Genomic DNA, 15,670 nt, shown 5'->3' on the forward strand with positions numbered 1-15,670 from the left:
TATTTTTGCCATGTGCACTCCACATCTGGAGTGTTCTGAATGCTCTGAGATACAGAATCATAGAGTTGGAAGAGAGCCCAAGGAACTCTCAATCAAATCACCCCCGACAGATGGCCATCCAGCCTCTGTTTAAAAGCCTCCAAGGAAGGAGACTCCACCAAAATCTCTGAGGAAGTGTCTTCCACTGTCAAACAGCCCTTACTGTCAGGAAGTCCTTCCTAATGTTGAGGTGGAATCTCTTTTCCTGGAGCTTGCACCCATTGTTCCGGGTCCTGTTCTCTGGAGCAGCAGAAAATAAGCTTGCTCCATCCTCAGTATGACATCCCTTCAAATACTTAAACAGAGCAATCATATCACCCCATAACCATTTCTTCTCCAGGTTAAACATACCCAGCTCCCAAGGGTACAGCCAGCCTTGTACCCCAGAGGTTGCCCCCTCAGGTGCTTTGGCTGCAGATGCCCCTGCTTTTTAGTGCACATAAGGAAATATGATTTAAGGATCTGGTGGCATCAAAGGGCACCTGTTGAGAAACAGAGCCTTATCGCATGAGAAAATAAATCCAAAACAGAATGAAAGAGGAGTGGCTTTCTCTGTTCCTCTCTGCATGATGTTGTAGCACTTCTTCTTCCCAAGGGATTTTTCCAGAACAACAAAAGACACATTTTTATACCATCTCCCCCAGAAAGAGAAGAAATTATATGCTGTCATGCGGAGAGGCATGGAGAAAACCCTTACTGTAGTTTTTTGTGGGTTTTTTGGGCTGTGTGGCCATGTCCTGAAAGAGCATCTGTGGTTTTCATTTGATTTTACTGGGTCTTAATTTTGGTATTTTTGAGGACTGATAGCCAAAACACCAAAATTAAGACCCAGAAAAATGCAAATGGAAACCTCCCAGGATTAGGGTTTTTCCCAGCAGACAATGATCTCTAATTAAGCAGACACTAGTTTTCTTTGCATATCCAACCACCCAGAGGCCTTGCCATTCAACAACAGAACAATACACAGATTAACATGGAAATCACTTCTTCCCATTTAGGGTCACACAGTGTGTGTATATATATATATCCCACTCTCTTCCATGCCAGCATTCTCCAAAGATGCCAGCCACAGGTGCTGGCAAAATGTCAGGTATAAACTCTTCTAGAACACAGCCACATAGCTTGAAAATCCCACAAAAAATATGCATGCTGGCCATGAAAGCCTTTGACTTCACAAAACCACTACTCTTCCACTCTATTTTGGACCTTCTTTTCTCATGCCATAAGGCTCCCAGTCTACTTCTTCCATACAACCAAATCGTTGTTCATCCTTGTGCAAGATTCACCCACCTTTTCTAAGGTTGGGGCAGATGTGAGATGGGTGGAATATGCCAAAACAGCTGGAAGAAAAACCTTCTCCTGTTGGTATCCAGGATTGTACAGCTGAGCAGACCTTTTGCATGCAGTGGGTCATACTGATGGGTTAGTTGGAATCCATGGCTTTTCACTCATGCTCATGATAATGACGATGGTAAGGCTGGGTTGCTGTGTAAGTGGAGCAGCGTTGGAGGTTTTCATGTGGTCTTGCAGGCTCTTTGTTTCAGTGGGTTTTTCAGCATTAACATTTTCTCTCTCCCTTCTTCAGTTGTGGGGAAGAGCCCAAATCATGACCCCAGAAGTTAGGCCAGACACAGACACGGTTAAAAGGTTTGGTAAGATAAACCCCTAGACTCCCGCTGTCAACTTATATCCAGGCGTTACTCTTCCTCCTGTCTTTTACATTCTGCATCAGTGACTAATAAAAGGGACAAAGCTTCATGTGCCAAAGCAGCCTAAGAAATCATCTAATACTGCTGAGGTTCATTTTTCTTCTCTGATGTGGATCACACATTGCAAAAATTAAAGCTATTCAAAAAGACCTTTAAGAAAGAAAAAAGCAAATCACACCCACATCAGTTTCTCAAGAATGCAAACACGTCCCTCTCCCGCCTCCTCACCTCTCTTGTCTACATATTAAAATCTCTGCATCCAGCTGGAAGATATTTGAGGCTGGCAGCGATTGCTCAGACAAGACCAGTCTTCCAGTCCTTAGGGCGCCAAACATCAGGTTGCAGGTGGGAGAATCTGGGAAGCGTAGTTGGACTGGAGCCTGCGAGATGGTAATCGACAGTTGAATAAAACATCAACAGTTGCATGTATTATAACAGCCTCCCAGCAATGGGTCTTATCTGACCACAAAAGCTGGCAGAGCATCCCTTTGGAGAGATTCGGAGGCAGGCAGCTCAGAGCTCCAGGGGACCAAGGATGCAAATCTGCTTCCAATTGTGGAATTTTAGATCTGGAAGGAACTCCCAAAAGCTATCTCTGGGTTTAGAACCCACCACAAAAGCTTATTTAGTCAATGGATTTGTGGACCACTTTTCTTCCAGAATGCGATGCTTCAGATTTGGCAGCGACAGTCCCGATGAATCCTCTCTCTTTCCACATTTTCATCTGCCAATAATAATAATAATAATAATAATAATAAATTTATTTATTCCACACCCAAGTTCCTTAAAAACATGAGAAAAAACAGTATGTATTATTTACATATGATGTAAGAGATACTGTGTAAGAGATACTGTACATAATATGTACATAATACTATACATAACACAGTATGATATAAGAGTTACTGTACATAATACTCCTTGTACATTTACTTTGCTTATGCCATCTATTTCTTAACTCTTCTCTTTTAGTCCTCTTGAAATTCCACAAAGTTTTCTTGTCCTCCATGAAATAAATCTGAAATCTTACTGCTTTTTCGGCTGTATACTCGCAATCTTCTTTCCTGTTGTATTATTATTATTTTACAATTCTTATAGTTTCAGCTTTCTTAGATGTTACTTAGATTTGACCATCTGTTTTCCCAGCATTTTCGAACTTGGGACCGTTCTTCTTCTGCTTTTATTTGAAGATTTGTTTTGAAATGTCCTGGTTTCTCTGTCCTCCCACTTTCCTCCTTTGCCTTCAGCCTACTTCAGTTGCTGAGAAACTGAGTTCGAATTGCAAAAGTGTACTCAATAAAGTGGGGAGAGGGCAATAGAAGGCAACAACAAATGGCTGCAGCCTCTCCGAACTTGTGTGTGCTTTCTATTTAATCCCATTTGTCACCTTGACCGCACTCTGATGTTGCTTTGCCACATGTATCCCGGTTTCCATGAAATGTTGGAAGGCTTGGAATTATAAATCAGAAGTGTGCTAAACGCTCAAGAATGGAGAACGATTATGACAGTGGTTGCCATTGAGCCCTCCCAGGAATAATAAAGCCTGTGTACTATGCTAGGTCTAATCTGTACTGCAGAAATAATGCCGCTTTAACTCCTATCGCTCAAAGCTATGGAGTTCTGGGCTTTGTAGTTTTGTGAGATATTTAGTCTTCTCTGTCAGAGCCCTCTGCTGCCACAATGGATCCCAAAATTTCATAGCAGTCAGCCATGGCAGTTAAAATGGTGTCAAAGTGGATTATTCCATGTACTTGGGAATAAGGGACATTAAACACATTGTACCAATAAAAGTTTTCCAAATATGGATGCTGGCCGTGAAAGCCTTCGACTTCACATTTCACCAGAATCTCCTTTCCTGCAATAATCTGAACCCATTGACTTGGGGCTTAGCCTTTGGCGCAGCAGGAAAGCAGCTTGTTCCAAAATCCTTCCACTCTTTCCAGTTTCTCAGCGGGATTCCCATAAGTGCTTCTGTTTGCAGCTCATGTTCTTGCCTCTTTCTTGCTGAACTTCGTCCTCTCTGGCCTCTTGAGGACTTGAGCTATTCTATTATTATTATTTTGGGTAGCGTCACATGTCTGATCGTTGGCTGTGTGACCAAACCAAGAGCACGTCTCTCTAGATCACGTTCCCATCTTCCAAAGGCAAGGACCACTTGAAGCTTCGAGCCACTTGAAAACACAGACAGCACATCCAAGGAAGATCTAATGCAAAAGCCTGTAAACAAATCCATGTCATTTATGATTTCATAAACTCATATGGTTTTAGAATGATTTGATAACTTATTAAAAGGGCCAGCTTTGTGACTCTCAACCTGGCAGTTCTCCAGATGTGTGGGACTACCAGTTCCACCATCCCCAAACCAGCAAACTAGTTTTGTTGGCTGGATGCAATGGGAACTGTAATCTCACATAGTATTTGCAGCAAACAGCAACCTGACATCTCTTTTGTTCATTTGGATGCACCATCAACAAGCTACACTCCATTCTGGACAGTAATACAGTGGTCCCTCTGCTTTTGTTGGGGTTCGGGGTGAAGGACCCGTGAATGTGGAAAAACCACGAATAAAAAACCCACTATTCTTTTTACCTAAGGAAACACCTTTCTAGGAATCTCCAGGTCCCCCAATGCAACTCTATGGCCAACATCTGCCAGATCATGGAATCATGTTGGAGGACCTACAAATGCCTAGAGAAGTGTTTTCTCTAGGAACTTCTAGGTTCCCCAACACAACTCTATGGTCAACCTCTGGAGGATCTAGAGATTCCTAGAAAGAACACATTAATCAGACCCACAAATAATCAAATCTGCAAAAGTCAAAGCCACAAAAGTGGAGGGCCAACTGTACTGTTCTCTCACAGGTTGTGGGTGGCAAGATGTACTGAGAGCATCTCCTCACAACTTAAAGAATGAATGAATACCATAAAACATGTAACATAGGTTGGATGAGACCTTGCTTTGTTGTTGTTGACTGCCCTCAAGTCGATCTGAACCCATGGAGACCCTCTGGATGAGATATTTCCAAGACCCCCCTCTGTCCTCCCCTGCTCTGCTTAATTCCTGCAGCCCCATAAAACCCATAGTGACCTCCTTAACAGAGTCCATTCATCTGGCATTCAGCCTCCTCTCTTTCTGCTTCCCTCTACCTTTTGAGCATTACTGTTTTTTCCAATTAGCCCTTCCTTCTCATGATGTGTTCGAAGTACAATGGCCTCAGTCTGGTCATCTTGGCTTCTTCCAGGGAGGTTTCCAGCTTGATCTACTCCAGGATCCATTTGTTTGTCTTTTTGGCTGTCTACTGGATTCTCAGCACTCTTCTCCAGCCCCACATCATCTCCAAGGAATTGATTTCCTTCCTATCTTCTTTCTTAACTGTCCAGCTCTCACATCCACCCATGGTAATAATAGGGAATACAATGGCTTGTATGATTCTGACCTTTATGCTCAGTTGTATATCGTTCTTTCTAGTCCTTTCATAGCCGCCTTCCCCATTCTTAATCTTCTTCTGATTTCCTGACTGCAGTCCCCATTTCAATCAGTGTTTGATCCCAGGTATGGGAACCCTTTGACTATTTCTATTTGGTTGAACTTGTGAAGATCCCCGGCGGTCATTGTTTTGGTTTTCTACAAACCCATATGTAGGCTAGCCCTATTTCCTTGAGATAAAAAGAGAACACTGGGATGGCAAAAATGGGATGGGGTTATTCCATATTCATGAAAATGGAAGAGAATAACAACAGTTTTATGACATGGATCTATTGGACTAATTATTCTTCATTGACAGAATTCAAACTTAACGCAACAAATTTCGGTCTTTCGACACCTTATCATAAAACTTCTCACACTCTAATGACAGTATTTTTCTTTTTACAACCACAATTTCAAATAGGGATCTTCAAACCATTTTTGCAACCTAACAGGGCATTTTTCTTGAAAACCGGACAAAATTGACATTTATCTGGAAATATGAAAACAAAACAACGGTACTGTCCTATTTAAAATGGTACGCATGGTCAGCCTACATATTACCCAAGTATATCACACAATACTTAGGACCTTATCGCACTAGATTAATCCCGGGCAGAAATGGGATTTAAAAGTAGAAAACCCAGACGAAGGGGAATTTTTGGTATAAACTTCTGGAGAAGCAGTTTGATGAAACCCAAGCTGTTAATGCCTCTGGTCCTTGCCTTCCTCTGCACCCATAGAGAACAAGGGCAACGGCAACCATGCCTTGGCAGAGGAAGCAGGAGGCCAGAGCCGATGACTAATGGGAGGCCGAAACATGACCCTTCTCTCGGCTGCCGCTCAACATCGACCCCCTCCATGCATCCATTAGTAAATTAAAGATGCTGATGAGATTACCCGAGATATTTCTGGGCAGAAAGGAACTAGATAGCTGTCAGAGACACGTCTTTCTTCTCCGTCGGGAATGAGGGTGGCAACAGATGGAGGGCGCAGGGATGGAGGTAAGAACAGTGGGAGCGAAAACCACGTCTCTGTGCCACACTGGGCCCACCATGCATGGCTAGGGTTGCCAGATCCCTGACTGCCAGGACCAGGTTCCTCTTCTCCAATCTTCAGAATGAGAGGGAGGAATCGCAGAGTGAAAGTGCCACCATAAAAAGGAAATGGGGAGAAATGGAGAAATGGAAGACACTACTGCCTTGGAGTGTGGTGGAGTCTCCTTCTTTGGAGGTCTTTAAACAGAGGCTGGATGGCCATCTGTCAATGGGGATGCTTTGATTGAGAGTTCCTGCATGGCAGAATGGAGTTGGACTGGATGGTCCTTGGGGCTTCTTCCAACTCTAGGATTCTATGATCCAGTTTCTTCATTGTCTAGGTTGAATTTGTGTATTTGAATTTGGTACTTTCCTAGAATCATAGGATCCTGTTTATCAGCGGCTCAGCTGTTCACAGCTGTCCAGCAGCAAAACCTACCATCGTGACCTCAGCAACAGTCTCTCTCCTATTTCCCAATTGCTGCACAATTTGGGTCCTTCCTTTTTGTCATCCACATTTTTCTAAGCATGGGTATTCATTTATTTATTTAACTTGTATCTCGTCTTTCTCCCAAAGTGGGAAGCAAGGCAGCTAACAACACATTTTGCAGGACAGAACACTTCCCTGCTATTCAGGCCCATGCAAGGAAGGAAGTAACCCTGCCTGCAGCCCTGTCCATAGCGCTTGCTATCTCACTTTTCCTCCTGGATAATTGAATGTGGGAGAAGCTGAAAGAGAAGGAAAGCTTCCAAAGTCTCTTAATGGCCCAAGGAAGGCAAAATACTTCCAAATTGCTGTTGTCATGGGAACTTCATTTGGGCCTCGAACAGGGACATTTATCAGTCTGTTGCACAAAGGCGCTAAGGAAAGATAAATCCTGCCATCTCAGACATTGCTGAGGTTTCCGCTGGTGTGCATGGCTTGCCTTCTCACATGTGGCCTTCAGATGTCAAAGCGCAAAGAATCTCTTGCACAGCTGAGCAGGATCTCTGATACTGCAAGGAAGCTGAGATGCATCTCTGCATCATGCGTCAATAGAGGTATAGAGAAATATAAGGTACTGCGGGGGGGGGGGGATGAAATGCATAGATATAGGCTGGGGGACAACTGATGACACCAAATTAGGAGGAGTAGCCAATACTCCAGAGGACAGGATCAAAATTCAAAATGACCTGAATAGACTAGAAAGCTGGGCCAAAGCTAACAAAATGAACTTCAACAAGGAAAAATGAAACGCACAGATATAGGACTGGGGACACCTGGCTGAATGAGAGACTTATACGTGTGAAAGGGATCTAGGAGTCCAAGTAGATCACAAGTTGAACATGAGTCAACGGTGCGATGCAGCAGCTAACAAGGCCAATGTGACTTTAGGCTGCATCAATAGCAGTATAGAGTCTAGATCAAGGGAAGTAATAGTGCCACTCTATTCTGCTTTGGTCAGGCATCACCAGGAATAATGCTGTGTTCCCTTTCTGAGCACCAAAATTCAAAAAGGATGTGGAGAAACTGGAGTGTGTCCAGAGGAACGTCACCAAAATGGTAAAAGGTCTGGAAACCATAAAGCCCTCTGAGGAGAAACTTAGGGAGCTTGGTATGTTTAGCCTTGAAAAGAGATGGCTAAGAGGGGATATGATAGCCCTGTTTAAATACTTGAAGGGATGTCACACTGAGGAGGGAGCAAACTTGTTTTCTGCTGCTCCAGAGACCAGACACAATGGAGCAATGGATGGAAGCTGTAAGGGCTGTTTGACAGTGGAAGACACTGCTGTTTCTGAGTGTGGTTGAATCTCCTTCCCTGGAGGTCTTTAAACAGAGGCTGAATGGCTGTCTGTCAGTGGTGATGCTTTGATTGAGAGTTCCTGCATGGCAGAATGGGTTTGGTCTGTGTGGCCCTTGGGGTCTCTTCCAACTATTTGGAGTTTATCACACTGGGGCTAATTTCGGCAGTAAAGAGAGATTAAAGCGCATTTAAAGCTTCCCACGATTGAAGCAGAAATGGTGAGTAATTGTACGAATGATTATCACACGCAATTGCGCCAATAAAATGATATCAGAAATGCATTGTCCGTGAAATCCCAAAAGTAAAAAGATATGCGTTAATTTTCTTTGTGACCACTTTAATGGCGGGTTTTGTGCAACATCGTGTGAAATCATTATGTGTAATTACGCGATTTTTCTGGGATATTCATGGGATATACTCCCAATCGCCTTCGTGTGATAAACTCCTATGATTCTGTGATTCTATGTGTTGCTTCACTCATGCCACAAGGTTGCCAGATCAGAACTAAACCAGGCCTGGAGATTTCGGGGCCAAAACCTGAGATCTGGGGATGACCCCCCCCCCCGGTGATGTCACAGGGGGGGGGGCCTGGGGATGTTCTTAGGGGGGATGTCACAAGTGGCATTGCCTGGTGATGTCACTAAGCATCAGCCACAAACGCTTGGATGGTTGGGAATATACTCTGTATCCATGGATTTAACCGTCTGTGGCTTGCAAATATTTGGAAAAGCAAGTTCCAAAAAGCAAACCTTGATTTTTGCCATTTTATATAAAGGACACCCAAACCTGTTCTTCGTATGATATTTTCTGCATACAAGTTGAAGAAATAGGGTGAAAGGCCTAATTTTGCTTGTGTGGGAAATAAATGCCATGGCCCTATAGTTGCTGCAGTCTTTTGTATCTCCCTTTTTGTGGATGTACATTGAACGTTTGCCACCATTTTGTTTTCCATATCTGTTGCCATATATTGTTAATACTAGAATTGATTTTGTCTGAGTGGATCGTAGCCATTCAGTTGCCGATTTATTTTCCCCCAGTTTCTCTTATTGCAGCTTCCACCTCACTTTTTAGCATTTGGGGTTCATCTTCATATGGTTCTTCATTCCATGTTTCATCATTTCATCTCTTTTATAGAGTTCTTCTGAGTAAATTGCAGCCAGTGTCTTTTCATTTCTTCCTGATCTTGCAGCACGAAGGGAAGGTATAGGCTTTGCCATTTGGCAACCCTACATGTGTCCCCAAATATGTTGCTATCCTGCCCACTTGGCTAGTCTGTTTGAGATTATCCATGTCTTTCCTTCTCCTTCTCCTTCTTGCAGCGGACGTATGGAAAGCCCACAAATGGTGTATTCAAACCTGCCCACTTTCATTCCTCAGAAACTGAAATTCAGTATTATATATAGGTACCACAATTAGTAGCTGTCGGTAACGTTGTTGTTGTTGTTGTTCTTATGTGCCTTTTAAGTTAACACCAATTTACAGTGACCCTTCCTTAGGGTTTTCTTAGCAAGATTGAAGTCATATTAAAGGAAGAGTTGTGCTTCCAAATGGAGACCCAGTCCTAGTTTATGGACACTATGGTCCAAAACACACTGCAGAGGTAATCCAGTCTGAGACCACTTTAACTGCCCTGGCTCAATGCTAGGGAATGCTGGGAGCTGTAGTTTTGTCAGACATTTAGCCTTCTCAATAAACTGAAATAAACTAAAGTTCCCAGGACTCAATTGGTCTCAAACTGGATTATTTCTGCAGTGTGTTTTGGATCTCACTTGGGAGAACTGGAGACATAGATGCTTGCACACTATCAAAATAATGCAGTTTAGCATCAGTTTACCACCATTCTCCAGAATCCTGGGATTTGTAGTTTTGTGAGGCAGCATCACTCTTTGGCAGAGAAGGTCATCCGCTAACAGAAGAAGGCTAAAATATCTCACAAAGCTATTCCGAATTTCATGGCATTGAGCCGTGCCAGTTGAAGTGGCGTCAAACTGCATTATTTCTGCAGTGCAGGTTAAGCCATTGTCTCCTATTTTCCCATATATATATATCCAGGGATCATAATGCTAGCGATCTGCTTTGGAAGGAAACGGCTTGTCATGCTCTGTAGCCAAAACAGCCTGGCCTTTCCTGGACTCTTTGCAGGCGGCTCCATTCCTCCTTCGTGCTTTTGGTGCTTTTCTGAGACCGAAAGCATTTAATTAAGCAACTAGCATCTAAAGTACACTCCAAGCAACACTAATGTCAAGACGATGAAGACGAGGAACAGCAGCCGGATGCTCCAGAGCGGTCCAAAGTTCTGCTAAAGAGCTTAGCAAAATGTCCCCAGGTCATCTCTGAAACATCAGCAAGCCACCGACTCCCTTCCTAATAGCCATTGATTAGGAACAAAAAGTTCCAAAACTGGGAGCTCTTTTAAGTCTTTTCATCCCCGTAGTCTAGACAAAAACCATTTAGGTCTCAGATAGCATCCCTCCCATCATCTATTAATCCTCCCACATTCTTTGTTTAGGACAAGCAAATACTCGATGGCAGAGACCCAATTATCCTGTTTCATTTATCTGGCTGTCTTTTTTCACATTTCCAGCAGAAGATCTCTCGCTTGGGGTGGAGTGGAGGATGTCCACCCCATAGATGGCCTATGGGTTGTTTTGGGGGTGTGAGGACAACCCAGGCCCACCCTGAAAAGTCAATGGTCTACTGAAGACCAGCCGTTTGAGGGTCTACAGAATCCGACAGATAGCCTGCTATGTGGGTTGAATGCTATACATCTGGGGTATTATAGATTATGGGTAGGAAATGGGTTAAGATTGTGGGTCGGACATGGGGTAGTATCAGGGGGTGGATGACATGCCGTACATCGGCAAATGGGGGTTGGATCATGGGGTAGGATCATGGGTAGGAAATGATGTAGACGCATGCGTAGGAAATACAATAGGATGGAAATTGGGTAGCATCATGGGGTGGGTGGGATACTGTACATATGGCAAAGAGGAGTTGAAATGGGGTGGCATCATGGGGTAGGATAATGAGTAGGAAATGGGGTAGAATCATGGGTAGGAGATAGGGTAGGATTATGGGTAGACAATGGGGTAGGATCTTGGGGTGGGTGAGATGCCACACATTGGCAAATGGGGGCTAAAATGGAGTAGGATCATGGGGTAGGGATCATGGGTAGGAAATGACGTAGAATCATGGGTAGGAAAAAGAGTAGGATGGTGGGTAGAAAATGGGAGAGGATCATGGGGTAGGAAATGGGTAAGATCATGGGGTAGGATCATGGGGTAGGGATTAGGGTAGAATTGTGGGTAGGAAATGGAGTACGATCATGGGAAGGAAATGGGATAGGATTATAGGGTAGGAAACGGGGTAAGGCTCTAACACAGAGAAGCATCCCAGCCTTTTTGCTGATGGGACCCAGCATCCCCTCACAGGCAGCTCATGGGAGAACTGGTCCCCTGGGTTGGGGTCTGTCCCTCCAGGGGGGGCTTATATAGGATGTGTGACATCTTCACCTAATACCTGCAAGAACTGTGCATAAACTGCAGTTTAGGAAACAGAAGAAAACTCACTTTTCCAGTCTGTTCCCAGCCTTCATGCAGGTATTTGGGGCTAGCATGGAGTTCTGGAAGGGCCTAAATACCCCAAAGGCACTAGGGCCAGTCTGATCCTGGAGGCTTAGCAGGGTCAGGCCTGGTTAGTCCTCGGATGGGAGGCACCAGGGAACGCCAGGTGCAGAAGGCACTATTCCAGGGGGTAGAATGGGCAAAACCATTTCCAAGGATTCCTTGCCTAAGACAACCCTATGAAATTTATGGGGTTTCCATAAGTCAACAGGTGACTGGAAGCCACACACACACACACACACACACACACACACACACGGGGTTCTGGAGGGGTTGAGGTTGGGGTATTTTCATCCACTTTCACACTTTGGGGGAGTTGTACATGGTTTGGGGGCAAAAATTGACATTTTGTTTTCCCAAATCCCAGGATTCCATAGCATTGATCCATGGCAGGTACAGTAAAGTGGTGTCAAACTGCATTAATTGGACCTCAGTTAATTTGCTTAATTTGCAGCAATTAAGGGCCTGATTCCCACTACCTTTTAAACCGGATCACAAATCGGTTTGACCTGGTTCAAATGAACCTGGTTCCCACTTGAACCAAATTGCTGAAGCGATTCGGAGGGGGGGCATGTACCAGACCCATTTAACCCGCGTCTTTTTGATGGTGATTTTTTCCACCTCTTTTTGGATAAATCGATTCAGCGCAAGTGTGAACCAGATGTGGGTCGGAATTGATTTAAATTTGCCCTTCAGCCGGCTGGAGTGGGCCCATTTTTGAACCGATTCGTTTGTGAATGTGAACCACGAGTGGGTTATTTTACAGGGGAAAAATGCGATTGGGGCAAATGTTGTGGGAACCACGCTCCGCTGCCGAATCGATCCATCGATTTGGGTCACAAACTGATTTATTTGTAAGTGGGAATGAGGCCCTGGAAAGCTGAAAGGAACGGTGAGAGGAGGCAAAGGAAACTGGGCTATTCTCAAAGCAGCTGGAAAGACTTGGATGACGGAGGGTTCCTCAGGACTCTTCCAGCTTTGGCCCCTTGGAGAGTGTGGGGCATAGGCTGATCATTCTTGCTCTGATTCCCATAGGAAATGCCATGCCCTTCCCATCAATGTGAAAGCAATGAATCAAGTCTTCTTCCAAGCGCATCTTCCTGCTGCGGAGCCTCCCAACAGCAGCAACAAACAGATGGCCGCTGTTCCCAGCAAACAGATGGTTTAATAGGGTCCAGATGGCAGCGAAGACATTGAGCTCTTTTGCCCGGAGGAGGTCACCCATTTGACTCTTTCTTTTCCCAGCAGGAACGGAAGCCACTTTTCAAAGATGCAGAGTGGGAATGTTTTCCAGTGGCATTTTCCTTAGTCCCCCCATCCTTGCGTTGTTGTTGTTGTTTACTGCCCTCGAATCGATCCCAACTCAAGGCAATCCTATGGATGAGACATCTCCATGAAACCCCTGTCCTTCGCTGCTCTGCTCAGGTCCTGCAAATTGATTTTTGTGGTCTCTATCCATCTGCTTCCAGTCTTCCTCTCTTTCAATATATCTCCCCACGTTTCCTAGCATTAATGCCTTTTCCAGTCAGTCCTTCCTTCTCAACTCCAGCATCTTGGCTAGTTCCAAGGAGATTTCGGGTTTGATCTGTTCAAGCACCCATTGGTTCATCCCCTGCTCCCTAAGTCTCTCCTCATAGGGCTTCATGGTTTCCATACCCTTCACCATTTTGGTGGTCCTCCTTTGGACACATTCCAGTTTCCCAATGTCCTTTTTAAATTGTGGTGACCAGAACTGGACACAATATTATTCCAAGTGGGGCCTGACCAGAGCAGAATAGAGTGGCACAATTACTTCCCTTGATCTAGACACTATACTTCTATTGATGCAGCCTAGAATTGCATTGGCTTTTTTAGCTGCTGCATCGTACTGTTGACTCATGTTCAACTTGTGGTCTACTTGGACTCCTAGATCCCTTTCACACATATCAGCCTCATTCAGCCAGGTGTCCCCCTAAACTGAGCAATGGATGCAAGCGCCAGGAAAAGAGATTCCACCTGAACATTAGGAGGAACTTCCTGAGAGTCAGGGCTGTTCGACAGTGGAACACACTCCTTCCTCAGAGTGTAATGGAGTCTCCTTCCTTGGAGGTCTTTAAGCAGAGGCTGGATGTCCATCTGCCAGAGATGCTTTGACGGAGAGTTCCTGCATGGCAGGAAAAGGCCCACCTGGATCATGGCCCTTCCTTGGGGTCTCTTCCAATTCCAAGATGCTAGGAGTCTATGATGCTTTTGGCTTAGAAAACTTTCCTTTTTGCATGTAATCCAAAGCACCAGAAAATGGTTTGGAGAAGTTACCTTTTTTGGGCCAAGTAACTTGTGGCTGTCAAACTGGGAGAGAGAGAGTTTTGAGTTTTTGAATTAGTCCTTAAAAGAAAAAGTAACTTTTCTCCAGAATTATTTAGTAACAAATATATTTTCAAAGATAAAGCTCCCATAAAACCCTCCCCCCCAGCCTCACGGCTTAGAAAAGTTACTTTTTTCCATGTAATTTAAACAACCACAATTTTTTTATATATATATATATATATTACATTAACATAATTATATAATATATATAATGTATTTGGAGAAGTTACTTTTTTTGCATTGTAATTTGAACCTCCAGAAAATTCAGCCAGAATAGTTTGGAAAAGTTACTTTTTTTGGACTAGTAACTTTAACGATCAGGTTGTTGGGAGGAGGAGGTTTGGGTTTTTTAGTCTTCAAAAAAAGTAACTTTTTCAATAATTGGAACTACAGGACCCTCTCCTGCCTACAAATCCTTTCCTGGCTTCTGATTGGCTGCGCCGGAAGGCTTAACCACGCCCCCTCCTCCTCCATTCTCTGCCCCCTCCTCTTTTGTTTCCCTCATACGCGTCATCAGCACAAGCCACGCCTCCCGCTCTCTCCCTCCTCCTCCTCCCCGGGAGCAACGCCCCTTCAGCCAATCAGAAGGCACGCGGGAGAGGGAGGTGCCGGCCTCTTTGTTGCGGGAGCCAATAGGAGCGAAGGAGGGCGTGGCTTTGTCTTGCACTGAGGTTGCTTGGGCGCAGAAGGGGCTTTTTTGCAAGGAAGCAGAAAGAGGCGTGCAGACGGTCCTTATCGCGCGTTAGTGGCGGGAGTCTTGTATTGGGCATCTTCTTGGAAAGGTTTGCAACTACTGTATTGTTATAATATTAATTAATGCCATATTATATTAATTGTATATTAAGACTTGGCAAGTCAGTGATTAATAGTTATTGATAATTAACTTATTATTATAAGTATTAATATATCTATATTATTATATATTATATAATGTATATTAATTAACACAATAATATAATATATACATTATAATATATATAAATATGTATGAATGATGTAGTGATATATAGCATGATAATGCAACAATATAATGTTGTATCATTGTGTTATTACAATATAGTGTTAATAATAATAATATATGATTTACTATATGGAATCATAGGATCGTAATATAAGCAAATAATGTATGTATATATGTAGTCTGTATATAAAAATACATTAATAATGATATATCAATATACATAACATATTAATATAATATGATATGAAATAGTATGTAATATAATAACAATTACAATTATAACATAATAATATAAAATAGTATATTTACATATATATAATATATAAAACACAATGTATGTGATGAATATATTAATAATAATACTATAAGTATTAGCATACATAGCACATTAATACAATATAATATAGAGTCGTATATAATATAATAATGTAATAACAATCACAATTATTTATTATTATAATAATATAATGTAATATATAATAGTATAGTTATATATATGTGTGTGTGTATATATATAATATATATAAAACACAATTTATATAATAAATATAGTAATAATGTTAGCATACATAGCACTTTCATATAATATAATATGGAATAGTATATAATATGATAATAATTATTTATTATTATAATGATATAATGGAATATGTAAATTCATATATACATAATATAAACAGTTATATAATCAATATATTAATAATAA

At 42.8% G+C, this 15,670-nt stretch overlaps 1 protein-coding gene across 3 annotated transcripts in view; it reads left to right on the forward strand.

The window, feature by feature from the left end:
- Nucleotides 1-7,112: 7,112 nt before the first annotated feature.
- The window catches only part of C5H20orf27 (chromosome 5 C20orf27 homolog), an 80,942-nt gene continuing 72,384 nt past the window's right edge, over nt 7,113-15,670 (forward strand). For 2 of the 3 annotated variants that reach the window (XM_042469564.1, XM_042469561.1), the window contains exon 1: nt 14,705-14,785. The gene's annotated coding sequence lies outside the window, so the exon portion shown is untranslated. Of the gene's footprint in view, nt 7,292-14,704; nt 14,786-15,670 lie in introns of those variants that run through there. The other variant, XM_042469563.1, reaches the window with a different exon arrangement.

The sequence above is a fragment of the Sceloporus undulatus genome, chromosome 5 (assembly GCF_019175285.1).
Source record: "Sceloporus undulatus isolate JIND9_A2432 ecotype Alabama chromosome 5, SceUnd_v1.1, whole genome shotgun sequence".
Classification (NCBI taxonomy): Eukaryota; Metazoa; Chordata; class Lepidosauria; order Squamata; family Phrynosomatidae; genus Sceloporus; species Sceloporus undulatus.